Source organism: Pteropus vampyrus, unplaced genomic scaffold (genome assembly GCF_000151845.1).
Source record: "Pteropus vampyrus isolate Shadow unplaced genomic scaffold, Pvam_2.0 Scaffold833, whole genome shotgun sequence".
Taxonomy (NCBI): Eukaryota; Metazoa; Chordata; class Mammalia; order Chiroptera; family Pteropodidae; genus Pteropus; species Pteropus vampyrus.
Window position 1 is genome coordinate 7,212 of NW_011889614.1, and position 15,689 is coordinate 22,900.

General features: G+C 49.6%; 1 long non-coding RNA gene across 1 annotated transcript in view; it reads right to left on the reverse strand.

Annotated features, from left to right (window-relative positions):
- Positions 1-15,689, reverse strand: part of LOC111734181 — a 37,420-nt gene that overhangs the window by 5,288 nt on the left and 16,443 nt on the right. The window contains exon 3 of the long non-coding RNA XR_002778353.1: positions 711-1,213. This is a non-coding gene — a long non-coding RNA (uncharacterized LOC111734181). The remainder of the gene's footprint in view (positions 1-710; positions 1,214-15,689) is intronic.

A 15,689-nucleotide genomic window follows, 5' to 3' on the forward strand; every position in this document is an offset into this window, starting at 1 on the left:
TTTCTGATTAACCTGGACTTTGCTTGCGACAGTTGAAATAAATTTCACATATTATTCACCTGCAGTGTTAGCATTTGCTGTAAAATTAAAAGTAAATGACAGCACTGTTTTATGTAGGGAAAAAGCAAAATTTAAAACTGTTCATTGCTATGTTTACATATATACAATGGAATATGACTCAGCCATTAGAAGAGATGAAATACTGCCCTTTGCGACATGAACGGACCTCGAGATGATCCTGCTAAGTGAAATAAGCCAGACAGAAAAAGTTGAAAACCACGTGACACCACTTATATGTGGGATATAGCGACAAACAAACAGGACACAGACTCACGGACATGGACAATAGACCAGTGGTTACCAGAGGGTGGTGGGGAGGGGTGGAGGGAGGTAGACGGGGTATAGGGGGTCAAATATGTGGTGACAGAAAGAAATCTAACTATGGGAGGTGAACACTCGGTGTCAATATATACGCCTGACTGTGGAATTGTACACCTGAAACTTTCTGGATTTCATGAACCAATGTCACCATAATAAAAATAAATTAAAAATATGAATAAATAAAGAAAACCGCTCATTGCAAATACAAATAACACCTATGCTATTTCATGCTATTTTTAAGAGTGTATATAACTATCAGCTGATTCTAGTCCAATCAGATTCTTGCCCAGTTCAATCACAGAAAAACTTTTAAACATTATTCCACTCACCGGTAGGTATTTCACCAGAAGTAGATACATCAGTGAGTCGACCTTTCGACTAGTGGGTTCTGTGTAAACGTCCTTCTCCGGGGTTCCCAGGGCCGTTAAAACAATGTGGCCTACACAGTGCTTGCTCGCATGCCGACGCCAAGGGCATGTTAGTTGAAGGAGGCACTGATGTCTCGGGGGACACCTGCTCTTTGAAAACCCTTTGGTTACTGTGATAAATCAGCCAGCCCACTTTCTAGTCATTTTCCTTCTTCGAAGCTGGTGAAGCTCCCCGTGGGTACCTGACATCCATCGCCCCTCCAAATACTCACAGGGCACACGTCCTGGGTGAGTAACGGAGCGCCCCCTCGCTGGTGGGAAGGCGGGGAGTCAGCCCACTGAGAATCCAATCTTCAGGAGCGAACGAGTCCAGTTGGGTCCATCTGCTAACCGCTCGGCAGCCTTCTTCTCTTTCTGTGAATTAAGACGTACACACTCACGCCCACGGGAACAAGCAGAAGGTTCTGCAGAGGAAGAAATAAACAAAACAAAGCTGTGAGTGTATAATTGCACGTCCGGTGAAAATATCGTTAAAAATGAAGGGAAAATAATGACTTCTAAAGACACCCCCAAGCTGAGGCATCCGTCTGCAGCAGACCTGCACTTTGAGAAATATTGGATAAAAGCTCTTTGGCACCGTGGAAATGATACCAGAAAAACAATACCAAACCAAACCCGAATCCTACAGGGAGAGGATGGCGATACAAAAAGACTTCTGTTTTCCTGCTTTCTAATTTCTTCTAAAGACGATTAATGGTTTAAACCAAAACGATAATAAATTATGGATTTAAAAAGTAAAAAGTATGACAAAAATAGCAGAGGACAAGTGGATAGTACACTGCTGGCTTTTCTGCATCCCATGTGAAGTGGTCTGCTATGATTCGAAAATGTTAAAGATGCATTATAAACACTAGGAAACTTTTTTTTTAAACTAAAAAGAGGCATAGCTAATAATTTGATGGTTGAGACAAATGGGATTCTACAAAATGAAATTTTATACATACACGCAAAACTTTTACTTTTATTTCTCTTAAATACTACTTATAATTTTAATAGATAATAAGATACCCAAACCAGGCCATTGAAAATCTTTTTTATGATTTCTATGAAGATTAAAGGCACATGCTGACTTCATTGAAGAATTTACAACTTATGAATTACTACTTCGTAAATTGCTAACTGGCTTCTTATAAATGCCAAGTTTAATACGATGCATTTTGCCGCACGTAACTAACTCTACAGCTGTGGCCAGCACTGAGCTTGTCTCCCATCCCCCACACTGTGACAACCCCATATCCTTTATGACATCACACACAGCTTGGGGGTGGGTGGGTTCTGATTTCCATGGCAACCACAAATCAGGCAAATCCTGCTCTCTCCCTCAGGGGCTGACTAAGCTGCCTCAGACAGGGGAAGCCAAGGACATCTTATTTCTGGGCCATCGGTCTGACTCAGAGACAAGGCCATCAACGCCGACGACTGTCTTTAAGCTGGAAACTCTTGGACACTGATTTTAAGTAGGTTGGTGGGCAAGGGGCCACACTGGACACCAGAGTGAGGGACGTGGAGGTCAGGGACACCAAGAGACCTGCAGAAACCAGACCCAGGGGCCTACGTAATCCCTCCAGGAACCTACAGACGGCCAAGGATTTAATATTTAAGACAATGAGAATGGATCTTCTGTTACTTCTGCTGTACAATCTGTAACATAAGCTTCAAAATACTTCAGTAAAAATTTTTTGGCAGAGATATTTGATACAAACCAGGAACCAAAGTATGCCAAGATTAAGTTAATGGATCAAAAATTAACAGCAAAATACTGATCTTAAACTGTTTACAAGTTTGATGAGGATTCCAAGGAAAGAAAAAGGCATAGTCGATGCTCTCAATGAATTTAACAGCCGACTAGTAGGATCAACAGAAAAGTGCATGAGAAGCAGAGTATGGACCAAGGGGTATGTTAGCGCCTCATCCACTGGAGTCCACCCCACTGTCAAGGAGAAAAATGATCTCTTTTGCCTGCAGTATGAGTTTGGAAGTTTTCTTCCAGGAAGCGGGTCTTCAAACATATTGTTCTCAGTGGGATATGAGACATAACCCCCTCCCCATTTTTAAAATGATGGGATGCAATGGCAAACGAGGAGAAATGAGACGAATCTGGACAGGGCGTGGGCAGGCGTTCAGAGGTCCGCGCGCACAAAGCCTCTTCCGAAGAGAGAGTGAGACCGGCCTTTGGCAACGGAGAAACAGATCTGAATGAGTTCATGACTTTAATCACTGATTATTTTTTAAATGGACCCCTTCTTCGGGCCTTTCGGCATTTGAGATGCCATAGACCACCCCTGGATTTCAAACGAACAGCCAGAAATTAAATATGTCAGCTAGCGACACAATAGTCACCCGCAAAACTACGCGTGGCTCATGGCAAATGGCAGCAGCTGAAAAATAGTTTAAAGTCCACCTATACCGTACGTAAGACTTAGTGATGCATGCTAACACCGCAGACACGGCCCCTGCCTTTAAACGACTTATTCTGTCTGTACAAGGATAAGAAAATCCATGCACTCGTGTGAGGCATGCCGTGACCGCAGCAGAAAGGTGTTTCCTAAAACTGTCATGGGGTGCATCATCCCATTACATAAAGAAGTGGCCTAGACTGGGGGGGGGGGGCCTCAAAGGACATATGATCATTTCTTCCCTCTTCTGGAGGCTGGAGGGGCGGATTCCATCCTCAGGCCTCTGCCCTCGGCTTGTAGGTGGCCGCCACCTGCGCTGTGAGCTCACGTGACCTCTGCGGTGTGTGCGCTTGGGCAGACGGAGCAAAGCCCGTGGTGTGTCCTCTTGTCAAGGCACTGAGGCCATCGTGGGGTCCCCATCCGTGCGGCTGGAATGACCGGAGGCCGTTCTGTTTTTCACGCCCTCGGTTAGGGGGTCCCATCCTGGCAGTGGTCAGAAGAGTTATTCTGAGAGAGGATTATGAGGATCTTGTGGTGGGTTGACATTCAGAGCAAGTTGGCCAAATAAAACGCGGAGGTCGACGGAAAAACACGGAGGAAATGTTTCAAGGATTCACGCAGGAAACCGGATTCAGCTTTAAGCCGTCTGTGCCAATGTGGCGGGGGTGGTGGGAGGTCGTGCGGGCTCTCTTCACGCCTTCATCGTCCAGCATTGATGCTAAGAGCCCAGGCGGTGCACGTCATAGAGAAAATACTCTTTTCCGACCATTTTTATTCAAGTAGAAAAATAATTTCGTTTTGAAAAGACGCTTGAGGTTTATCAGGCTATTCTTGTTCTGTGGTTCCGGCTGACCCCCACCTTCCGCTTTTAGAAATGTCTTCTGGTCTCATCTGTAATTATTCTAAAGGTCGGTGGCGTTACACTGAAGTGCGGGTTACAGATGTTTCTCTGCACCACTGTACACTTATGTGGCTTTGAGTGGAAAACCGGTACGAGACGGATTCCGTCCGGTCAGGAAAAGGAAGCACGTGGAATGTTCTGCTTCCCAGGGTGTGCGGTTCCTGACACGTGTGGGTGGCAGACAAGGTGTGAAGAGGTGTGACTCTGTTTCCATGGAAATTTCTCGTTTACGAGAAATGGTAACAGGATCAAAGTCACAGTCCTGACAGGAAGTCTGTCTTCCAGATACAGTTATTTGAATTTCAAAGCGAGTTAAAGGGGTTATTAAGTAATATCACTCGGCCTATGAGGATGGGGCAGACATCCTGCATTTGGGGGGACACTGCCAGACACTGCTCCGGCCGAATGCTTGGCTTTGTATCAATTTTGCTGCGTTCTGTTCTCATCGGAGCCATGTAAGCTGTATCCCCAATTTCTGTCCCAAGCATCATGATCTCCACGGGATACGAGACATAAATCCCTCTGCATTCTGAAACCAGCATCGTGGACCACATTTCCACACGAGGAGTCTCTCTCGACCCCACCTGCGCCAGACCCCGGCCCTTGATGTGAGTCACACCATCTGATTTGAAGGGAAAACATTTCTTCTGAAGAGTTCGAGGTTTGAAACCAAGCTCCTGAGCTCGCAAATCCCTCACGTTACAAACGTACACGAGCTGTGGAAGCAAACGAGACAGATGATGAGGTGGGTATAGCAGCAGATGTGAGGACACAGGCGCCCCACGAAAGCTGGCCGGATGTCGCCTGGCGGGCTTCGTCCTGTTAGACGTGGCCCCACCGTGCCCGCTGAACTGATGCGTCTTGGGCGTGCGCTGTGAGCGAGGCCTCTGCGAGTCCCACTGATCCTGGGCCGACGGGTAAGTCAGACACGGTCACCCCTGGTTTCTGTGCAGGAGGTGACATGGCAGGATGCAAGGGTCTGGTGCTCTGCAAATCTCAGGCCTGGGCGTCGGGCGGTGTGTGATGAGGGACACTCAGTAAAAGGCATCGGCCGCAGGGCCTGCTTCGTGGGCATCTGTGAGGATGCAGCTTCCGACCTAACTCCCTGGGGGCGCCGAGGAAGAGCTCGGCATGTGGCAACTGTTGTTATTCTCTGCACAGAAACGGAATCGAGGCCTGGAAAAATGGATCCCTTTATCCGACCTCGTGTAACAAGCTTCCTGACTCACGACTGTAAGTTGATTAAGTGTAACGTAGTCATTCGGGGCAGAAAATCCCTTTTCTCATTCACATCTGGGCACGCAGCACATAGTAGGAACTTAAACAAACAAACAAACAAACAAACAAAAAACACAGGTAATGGATCCCACGAGACCGGTTTTCTCCATAACACTCGCTGGTTCATCTTTCGGTTACTGATGTCATTACAGGATGCGCGGTGACGTGTTATGGCTTCTCGACGGATCGAAGGGAAGACGGCCAGGGCCTGAAGAAGGACCTGTCCCTTCCTGGCTGCACCGTGGACCGGAGCCGCATGTCACTGTTGTGTCCAGAATAACCAGACCCAACTTGAGTGCTCTTAATCAGGAGACAGTTTATTAGCGGGCGGCTGTCCTTGCAAAGGAGCAGCCCCGAAATGCCAAGATACAAGGTTTTTAAGCCCCAAATCCCATTCCTCATTCTGTCTTAAACACAAAGGTCCATCTTTCTCCTATTCACTACCTGTCAACCCACTGGTCAGGTGAGCAAGCGGGAAGTACAGAAGCAGAAAGCTTGTTGTTAGAATGTTATGTTCCCATGGGTAATAGCCAGTGTTCCCATGGGCGATGGCCAAACAGTAATTTTCAGCTTATATACAATTGATTATTTTTCATGCCACGCAAGCAAGCAGGGTTACACAGGCTAAAATTGGCAGTTAGCGTATGAGCTCATTGTTACAAGTTTCATGATTAACAGAATGTGGTTAGGAGTTCCAGAAACTAGGCCTAAGTTATAGACTTCCTTTGTCCAGTTTCAGGTTTTAATTATTCTTTAACCCTTTCACATTTCAGCGGGCTATTACAGTCACCAGAGCCAGCCCCGCACAGCCGGACGGGACTTACAGCTCAGCCCGTCCCTCCGCAGCCCTGCCTGCCTGCACGAGGAGCAGGACAGCTCGATCTCCCTCTCCTGCTGCTCCGGACCGGCGTCTGTCCCTCCCTCTCTGTCCCGCCTCGGGAGGGAGGGCGACTTAGCCCGAGATGGAGTGACGGGATGACAGCCTCACACCCTCTGCCCAGAGAGGGGCCGTCACCTCCACCTGCGAAGCACTCCTTCCTGTCCAGACAGAGGAAACAGTGGCTAAGGGCCGAGTGTCCAGGCGACGAGCCTTTCCAATAAGCCCAGTGAGGGGAGTCAACGAAACAAGACGCAAACAAAACCCCATGAAGGTGGCTCAGTCCCCTAACCTGGCTCAGACACGCAGCGATGCAGATAAACATGAAGAGGGGAGACTGAGCCAGCGCTCTGCCAGCTGGGCTGCACGTCCCCCAAGTTTGAATACTCTCACCACGGTGGGGGACTGCAGCTCGGTGTCCCCCACGTGGAAACAGGGACTCGGCGTAGGAAGCTCACAGAAGTGACAGCGGCCTTGAGCTGCCTGGTGCCTCCGGCTTCTTTGAAGAGTGTGGCTTAGGGCCCCAGAAGCAGCAGACACACAGGGGGTGAAGGACAGCCCCCCGCCTCCCTCAGCCACGCGATCATCAGCCACGCCCGAGTGTCACACCGGACTGTCCCACACCGTACTCCCTTGCACAGGGGACTCTGACGGCGGGGAGGGGCACGTCACGAACTCGAAGCCTGGGAGATGGGGGTGGGGAAGGACGGCCCTTCTCGAAACCAACCTACGAACACAAAGTCAGGGACACAGAAGGAAATATGGGGCCGGCCGGCGAGGAAGGACTGGAAAGTCGGTTTGGTCCACGTGAACTTGGAAATAGACAGACATGACGGAGATTTAAAAATAGCTCTTTTGGATAAACGAGAGTTGACAATTAAAAAAGAAAAGAAAGAAAGAAATTAGGAGAAAAAAGTAGCAGATGTGGGATAAACATGGATCTTTAAAAAAGAGACGAGAAAAACACTCTCTAAAATTAAGAAAAAATACCGAACGGACAGGCTAAAAACTAGACTGTGAAAATCCAAACAGCGTCGCGTGTCATAGCGAAAAACGGGAAGAAACTTGGACGTTCCTCGCTGGGAAAGTGAATAAAGACTCTGCGGGACGCGCGTGACATGAAGCCCGCCCCGCACTCGAAATCCACCCACCGACACCCTCGCCGTTCAGCGTGAGACTCGCACGCACCATTCCGGGCGAAAGAGCAGATTGACTGAGAGAATAAGGGACATTTATGTAACTCAAGCACAGTGACGCGAACCCCAGAGAGTTTACAGACGCCCGGGTATAACACGAGTATAAAAGTTCGTACGGGGGTCATAACCACCCCGCAGTGTTAGCACTTACGTCTGGGACCCGAGGGAGAGAGAAAGCGCATGGCCAGCAACTAGGTGGCCGGTGACTCTGTCCCTAATATTGTAAAAAACACCTAAAGCGCACGAGGGCAAATATTAAACCGACGCCGGATGTCACGCTGTTCGCTGCAACGTTCCGTTCCCTTTCCTTTTAAAAAAGTCTTATGATTGCAAAGCATTTAGAGAAAGTGGCAGAACTGAGCCACACACCGAAGCCACCGTCATCATCATCATTTTTATTAATGTTTTTCTTCGTTCTGCAGGGACATGTGATGCGGACGCGAATTTTTCCCCAGCACGTGTCCTTCCTCATTCCGTCCCTACAATGCCTTCCCACTTTTGAGGAAAACGGCAGCGTCCTGAAGCCAAAGAAGAGAAATCACACACATTTTAACTACCGTGTGTTTTCCACGTGGTTCATTCATCTTTAGAGAAAAACGTGTTTCACAGGATCTGGTTTCACTGCGCACAGAGAAGCCTTGAGCTCGGAGTTGGAATGTCCTTGAGTCGTCACTGTCTCTGGTCCCTAAGGCCCCGCAGGAGGAGGAGCGTGTGACCGAGGACGCCTCGTAGGCTGCTCAGCAGCTGTCTTTACAGTGAAATGTCCCCCAAAGCAGATTCTCAGCGCACCAGGGAGTCGAGAAGGGACCAGTCTGCGCCACAAAATGGAACTTCTGTCTTAAACTGGACGCACGGGTTCAGGAATCGATGGAAGCCTGGCCTTGATTTCTTCTCTAGGGCGGGAACGTCCCCCGGCCGCTGTCCCTGTCCGCCTCCCACCACTGCTGAGAGGTCCCGGGACATGGAGAGAGCAGCCTGGCAGCGAGCACACGGTCCCAAACAGTCGCTGCTTCTCGGAGCTGAGGAACAGCAGCTGTTTACACTAAAACGTCGCCGTGGTCGTGAGAACACATCTGTGTCACCCACGTCCCTCTGGAGTTGAAAAGGGCCCCGGTGGCCAGCAGCGGGCAGCGAGTGACTTGTGAGGACTTGCACGGGGCGGGAGCCAGCGTCCCGGCCTCTCGACGCCCCCGCCCTGCGTGAACTTCAGATTCACAGACGCAAACGGGGGCCTCCTCGCCTGTCGCCAGACTAATGAAAGTGGATCGTTGTATCGAATCCCCGAAGGGGACGAAATTGGCATTCTTGCCCGTTTTTAAAGCAGACGAATGGGAAGAGACGCTGACTGTCCTGCCTTCGCCCAGCGTGCGTGCGGTGAACGCCACGTTCCAAGGGCCTGTGTCACTGAAGCGCACGCATGCTGCTGTCCCGCAGTTTCTGTTTTTGCTGTCCCCAGCTGTCCCTCACAGTGACACCCAGCCGAGCGAGCCTCTCCCTTCTCCTCGGCATGTGTCACGGCACAGTCCGTGCGTCTCGGGCGTGTCCGCGGCTCCGGACACTCCCAGCCCGTGCGTCTGCACCGCCACCAGCTGTCCCCTGCTGTCCGTGTCAGGCCTGGCTCCTTAACCTGGCTCCTTCTCACGTGTAGCACGGGGCGAGCCCTCCTGACCCGCCTCACACGCCACCGCCGTCTGCAGTGTTTTTACACGAAATTGTCTTTTTTGGGGGAGGATGCCAGGAGTGGACGTAGCAGCTTCGGATGCGGGTCGAGGTGAACCAGAGCTCACGTCTGCTACCTGTGGCGCTGTCATATTGGACAAGGGGCTCAAGCGCCGTGAGATTATGTGTTTTCAATGCAGAACGGGTACTTCTCGCCTGAGAGAATTGAATGGCGTGACACCCGGCCAGTGTGGCGAGTCCTGACTGGCTTCCAGTGCTCACCCGAGTGACATGTGTTCCTTTTCTCTAGTGCCTGCTTCCTAAGAGTTCCAAGCAGAACGGCCTCTTCTTGGCCCCGTTTCGAAGCTGAAAATCAGATTCGGGACTCGATATAGGACCGTTGCCCAGGTGAAGCTTTTTGAATTTAAAACAGATACATTTCCAGCATTCTTTAAACAACGTTACGATTTTTGAATGATTCTGGGTAGACAGGGACGTCGGAAAGCCTGGCAGCATAGAGTTCCCGTGCACCCCTGACCCGGCCACTAAGACATGCAGGGCGAGAATGACGGAGCCGTCAGGCAAACGAGCCAGCAGCCGAGGACGCACGCAGGCACCGGCGCCTTGGGAGAAGGCCTGCTTGCCGTGCTGGCTCCCGGCTCAGGGCTGCCATCCTGCCATTCTGCTCCTGTGACATCTGCTGTCAACAGCTGTACCCCTCGGCAAACACTGCCCCTCATGCGCACAGACGATAAACTTTCCTGGGCATTAGGGGCTCCGCGTGTGGCCCAGCTTGGGCCACGTCTGCAAACAAAACAAAACGAAACGAAACAAAACGAAAACCCAAAACAACAACAACACCAAAAACAGAATAATTCTTCCCGCTCTGAGAGATAATTGGTGCTTGTGAAACTTCAGCTTGCTTGAAAGGACACACACAAGGCACCTGTTTCCTGCCTGAGAAATTCGTCCAGCAGATATAGTGGGGCTGGTGCTTCTAAGCATCTTAATGCTGGTGGCCGAATCGGGGTCTGTCAACCGTGCCGACGGCCCTCCCAAGGGGACAATGGACAATGTCTGCACAGTTTTGTCACGATGAGAGGAAGGGCTGGCACCGGCCCGCGGCGGGTGGGGGCCAGGATGCTGCTCACCAGCCTATGATGCACAGGACCCCAGGCCACCCCGCGCCCCCACGCAGAGAACCCCAGACGCCCGCAGAGCTGCGGGGCAGCACCGCTGGGCACAGCGAGTCCCTCGTCTTCCCAAGTCGCCTCCACAAGCCTTTTGCAGTGCCGTGCACGCCTGTCCCTTTCGCCCCAAATCCATCCTCGCCACGGGATGGAAATCTCGCTTCTCCGTGTCTGCACCGAGCTCCTTGCGGCAGCGGCTGCGAAGCCCATGGCCTCCCTGGGCCCGGGGCCCGGGGCCCTGCACAGCCCTGTGAGTCCTTTGCCTCCCGGGCCCCCCGCCTCCCTGGACCGCCCACAGGCGCCGTGGCCCCTGTGCCTCCCCATGGGGTCCGGCTCGTACCTGTGCACGCACTTTTCGTGGCTTACGTGCCGTTACTTCCCTGCGTTGGACGCCCCTCTGCAACTGCTCCCCTCTGCCATACGTGCCCCACCCCGCCTCCATCCACGTCCCGTGAGCTAAACACGAGTCCTTCCTCCTCTCTCCACCCCGCCCACGACATCCCTTCTGCACAGGACCCGGCGGCCCCCAGGCACCGGGCTCAGAGCCCCGCTCATCCTCCCCTGAGCCCTCGGCCTGTGCTTCAGCCAGCACGCGCGGACACGAGGCTTGCCTGTCCCTTCCCCGGAACACCGACCCGCTGGGGGCCACAGTCGAAGCAGACGCAGACGCAGGGGCTTCGGCCTTTGATCCCACCTCGCTGCCGGATCTGGGGCCCGTGTCTGCTCCTGCCCCCGGCCTGGAGTTCACACCGTCGGCTCCCCGGGGCCTCGGGCCTTCGCGCTTGGACCATGTTACACCCCTGGCCACCCCGCGTCTCCAGCTCGCCGACAGCACGCCTGAGGGCTTCTCAGCCCCCGCAATCATTCATAATAATCTGCATGCATCTATATGAGAGACATATTTAAATCGACCTCCATATCGATCACCTATGTATCTACCTGTGTATAACTATCATATATCAACTACCTACCTGTGTATCTATATACCTATCTATCTACTATCTATCATTTATCTATCTATCCATCTATCTATCTATCTATCTATCTATCTATCTATCTATCTATCTATCTATCTATCGATCTAATCTACCTACCTACTATTTATCTACCTACTATCTATCATCTATCTACTATCTATCATTTATCTATCTAATCTATCTACCTACTATCTACCTGTCTGCCTACTATCTATCATCTATTTATCTACTATCTATCTATCTATATACCTATCATGTATCTATATCTATCTATCTATCTATCTATCTATCTATCTATCTATCTATCTATCATCTATCTACCTACTATCTATCTATCATCTATCTATCTATGTATCTATCTATCCATCATCTATCATCTCTCTGTCTCTGTCTCTGTCTCTGTCTCTCTCTCATCTACCTACCTACCTGCTAAGGGAAATGAATGAGCCATTCGCGGGCGGCCTCTGCTGCTGTCCTTACTCACGGTATCATATCTCTTGCAGCAAAACAAGACTAACGTGGGTTTAATCAAGACGACGCAGAGAAAGCTTTGGTTGCAGAGCTGGCAGCAGGCGAGGGCTGCCGAATGCAGCCCCGGTGCAAACGTGTGACAGACGCTCAGCACGCAGGAACGCATTCCGTTTTAGAAAGTCAGTTTCTGGACAATGAGAGCCTGGGTCAGTGGCGCGTACACAGCAGGCTGCAGAGCCCCGGAGCGTCCCTGAGCCGAGACTCAGGAATGCACCCTGCAGCCCAGGCTCGGCCTCAAACCTTCAGACAGGCTTCCCCCGCCAGCCCCGTGGGCACCAATCTCCTCGTGCATCGAAAGCGTACAGAAACCTCCTACAGCGGCCTTGTGCTTCTCCTCCTAAGACACGCCGTTCTGGCTGCGAAACGCAGTTTTTCTGGGACGCACTCTTAACACCAAGTCTGTTCGGCAATACCTACCTGCTGACTGATGAATCGATTCCCCCCATAGTATCTGCATTCGTGGCCAATGCCCTTCCCATGAGGGTCGTCCTGCTGCCTGGGGACGTTCCACGAGCAAATGTCCCAGAAAGCCTGCCCCCTGTGCCACCCCCTCCTCTCCCAGCCTCCGCAATGCTGCATCTCTAGGTCTGTGAACCCTGAGGACGACCACAAACGTTTCCTACGTGCTTCTCATAACCCAACACAGACAACAAACGAACACGCGTTGAGCGCGTTCCAAGTACGTTTTCTTCACACCCTGAAGTAGATGCTGGGCTGTCTGCTCACTCTGCTTTGACTGACTTTCCCACTTTTGACCTCATGCTTTGCAGACTTTGTTGACTATAAATCGTCAGGACGCATGTGTCGACAGAGGGTTCTGGATAATACAGATGCATCTAAAGTAAGAAAGCAGCTTTTTCCCTAAATTCACGGGGTTAGCTTTGGGGGAAAAATTTCGTCCTGCTCGGAATATATAATGACGCTGAATCTTTGTCACTTGAGCTCCCGTCAGACAAACACGTCCTGCAATTTGTCGTCTTTTTATTCGAAGCTAACTCGGTGACGGCACATGCACAAACGCCTTGTCAAAGCCTATCCATCAGCACGGACCATCTGCTCTAATTTTAATTGGTGTTGAAATTTGTGTGTTTCTCACATTCAGCTGTGCATGAATGAGAAAATGGACAATGGAGAGCAAAATTCGGAAAAACTTAAAAATCTTAATTTTATCCATTATTTGAGTATGTAAGTGAAGATCTTAAAATGTAAAAATCAAAGATTTAAATGTTTTAAATGGGCCGTATAAAGGGTAACGGGCTATTAAAATGCTATTAATTTCCATGCATTTAAAATGTGCATATTTACTTTTAATATATTAAATACAATGAAACCAAGACGTGATATAAAGTAGCAAAAATACCGTCTATAACCTGAATATGAACTATACGCAACAATGTATTGTTTAATTTACATTTACCTGCACAAAAACTCTTGAGGTAACTGATCAAAACCAAATTCTGAATTTTCAGAAGTGGATTTACATCAGAGACAATATATATTTCATTACTTTAAGGGGATGACTAATCCTCTAAGCCCCTGACTGATGTTCTAAGATAATGTTCTGTATTTAAATTAAAAGGAGAATCTAGTATCTAAGTAACACGCGTGGTCTGAGGGCTGGCTCGCACTTGCTGTGTCCACGAACCGGTGACGGTTCTGACACCGGACCCGCCAGGGACTGGGTGCCCGGCCCCGTGCCCGTCGGCAGGTTGGCGGGGTGGGACCTGCTTCTGCACAGACAGCCCAGCGGGCTGACCGCGATGCCGAGTCGACTGTGCACGCCGGATGGATCATCAGCGACCTGAACATTCCAGAACCGGCAACGACTGTGGGTTTCGCTGGGGCGTCGGTTCAGTTCTTCAGAAATCTGGCCCCCGGCCTCACCGCGGTGCCAGTGGGGTGCCAGGCCCGTCCTCGCTCTGGCCTGCCCTTTGTCCGCTTTCTCTGCTCCCCGTTGCACAAGCCGCTTTTCTTCGGGGGAGAATCTTTAATTTACTCCGTCTCACTGTCCAGAGACCGACACGGGACACCGGCCATAGTGTCACCGTCTTCATGTCGTAAATTCTGCATCCTAGCGGTGCTCGTTCATTTGGAAATTTGCGAACATCTCAGGATATCTATGCTGTGCAGAAATCGAGGTGCTGTTCCGATGAAGTTTTTGCATGCCCGTTAGTTTATAAAGTATTTCTTTTTAGATTGTGTTTTTGAGCGATTATGAACAACGTGCCTTACTATATACCATGTTCATAAGATTAATTCTCATCGACAAGAATATTATTAACATTTCCAGGTTAAGCCTTAACGTGTGTGTGCATTCATATCGACCTGCGGGTCTTAAAAAAATGACACTTCATTTTAAAAAAAGGAAATGTGCGTTTTTGAAAAATCATTGAGAGATAATACTGACCCGATTATGTTGACTCTTGTCAGTCTGGGAAGACAGCAATTCCTACACGTCAGGAGCGATGCCCACATGATTTCGGGTTCATTAAAACAGGGCTTGACCTAGCCCCCCGCGGACCTTAGCCCGCGGCTGTGACCTGGGTCACAAATTCTCCTCGGTGGCCCGGCTTGTCAATAAACGAACCGCGGTGCTGGCATCTTTACTTTCGAAATGAAAGCGTGAGACCAGCTTTCTGTGCCCTAGAAATCAGCATCAAATCAACAAGTCTATAACCCAACGAAAGAGCCACAGCTACACCATCCACAGCAAACGACATCGAGTCCAGTCAAATAAGCATTGAATCACACCTCAGTTTCTTTATATTTCAGAAACTGTATTTTTTTTTTTTTTTAAAAAAAGAGATGAACGAGAAAATATCCACATAATCAGTCAATAAATGAAATGATCTCTCCCTCGGAAAAGGATTACATTTATAAGTCGTGTATGTTGAGGGGTGCATGTGCATTTTCATTCATTAAGATGCATCAGTTAATTACAAATACAGATACTGAACGATAGTATAATATAGTGTTTCAACTTCTGAAGCTAGATGGGACATAACTTAGGTGTTTTGCATGCACAGGATGTCGAACCCGCACGCCAAGTGAGATAAGGAAATTGAAATCCGCAAAAGAAAAAAAGAACCAATCATTGATGCTTTTGAACTAAATGGATCATTCTTCTCCTTCAAAAACTCTTGAGAACACAAACCCGGCTTGATGCGAATCGCTGTAACTGCCTCAGGCACGTGGACGGCCGCAGTGAGATGTGGCGAACAGACAGACAGCTGTTCCTCGCGCTTGAGTGACACACGCGTCAGAGTTACATTTTTAGTTGACCGTACATGGAAAATAATCTTGTGATTTGGTAGGTGCCCGCACAGACATAGGAAAGAATGAAGGCAGGAAGGAGCGAATATTGTGCGTGATGCTAGGAATTGACTGGTTATCACCCCTCTCGACACCTGGGAGTGCACCCACCTTCCCACTGCAGGTGCTTCGGGATGTCCCTGCCCCGTGCATCTCCCTCCTGTTTACCCATGGTGTCCACTTCCGTCGTCTCTTTTAACCAAAGCCCCTCAGCAGGACAGGGTGGAGAGTTACTGTCCTCAGGCCGCCTGATGATGCTGTAGCCTGTTAGATGCGCCTGCAGCTGGCTGTCTGCAGACACCAAAACCACTGGCTGACACTGGCTAAGACTAATACTACCTAAGAATTCATGTAGACAAACTATTTTTGATCTGCATGACTCATAAAGTGGACCCCCTTTTTTTTTTTTGGGTTCTACAAATGGGTTTTTAAGTGATCACATTGTGGCTATTAATTTTCTATAGGAATTTTTTTTTTTCTCGTAAGAGAAAGAATGCTATCATAAGTAAAGATTGATAAAATCATATTAGGAAAAAAATGTATCATTATCTTAAAAATGTACA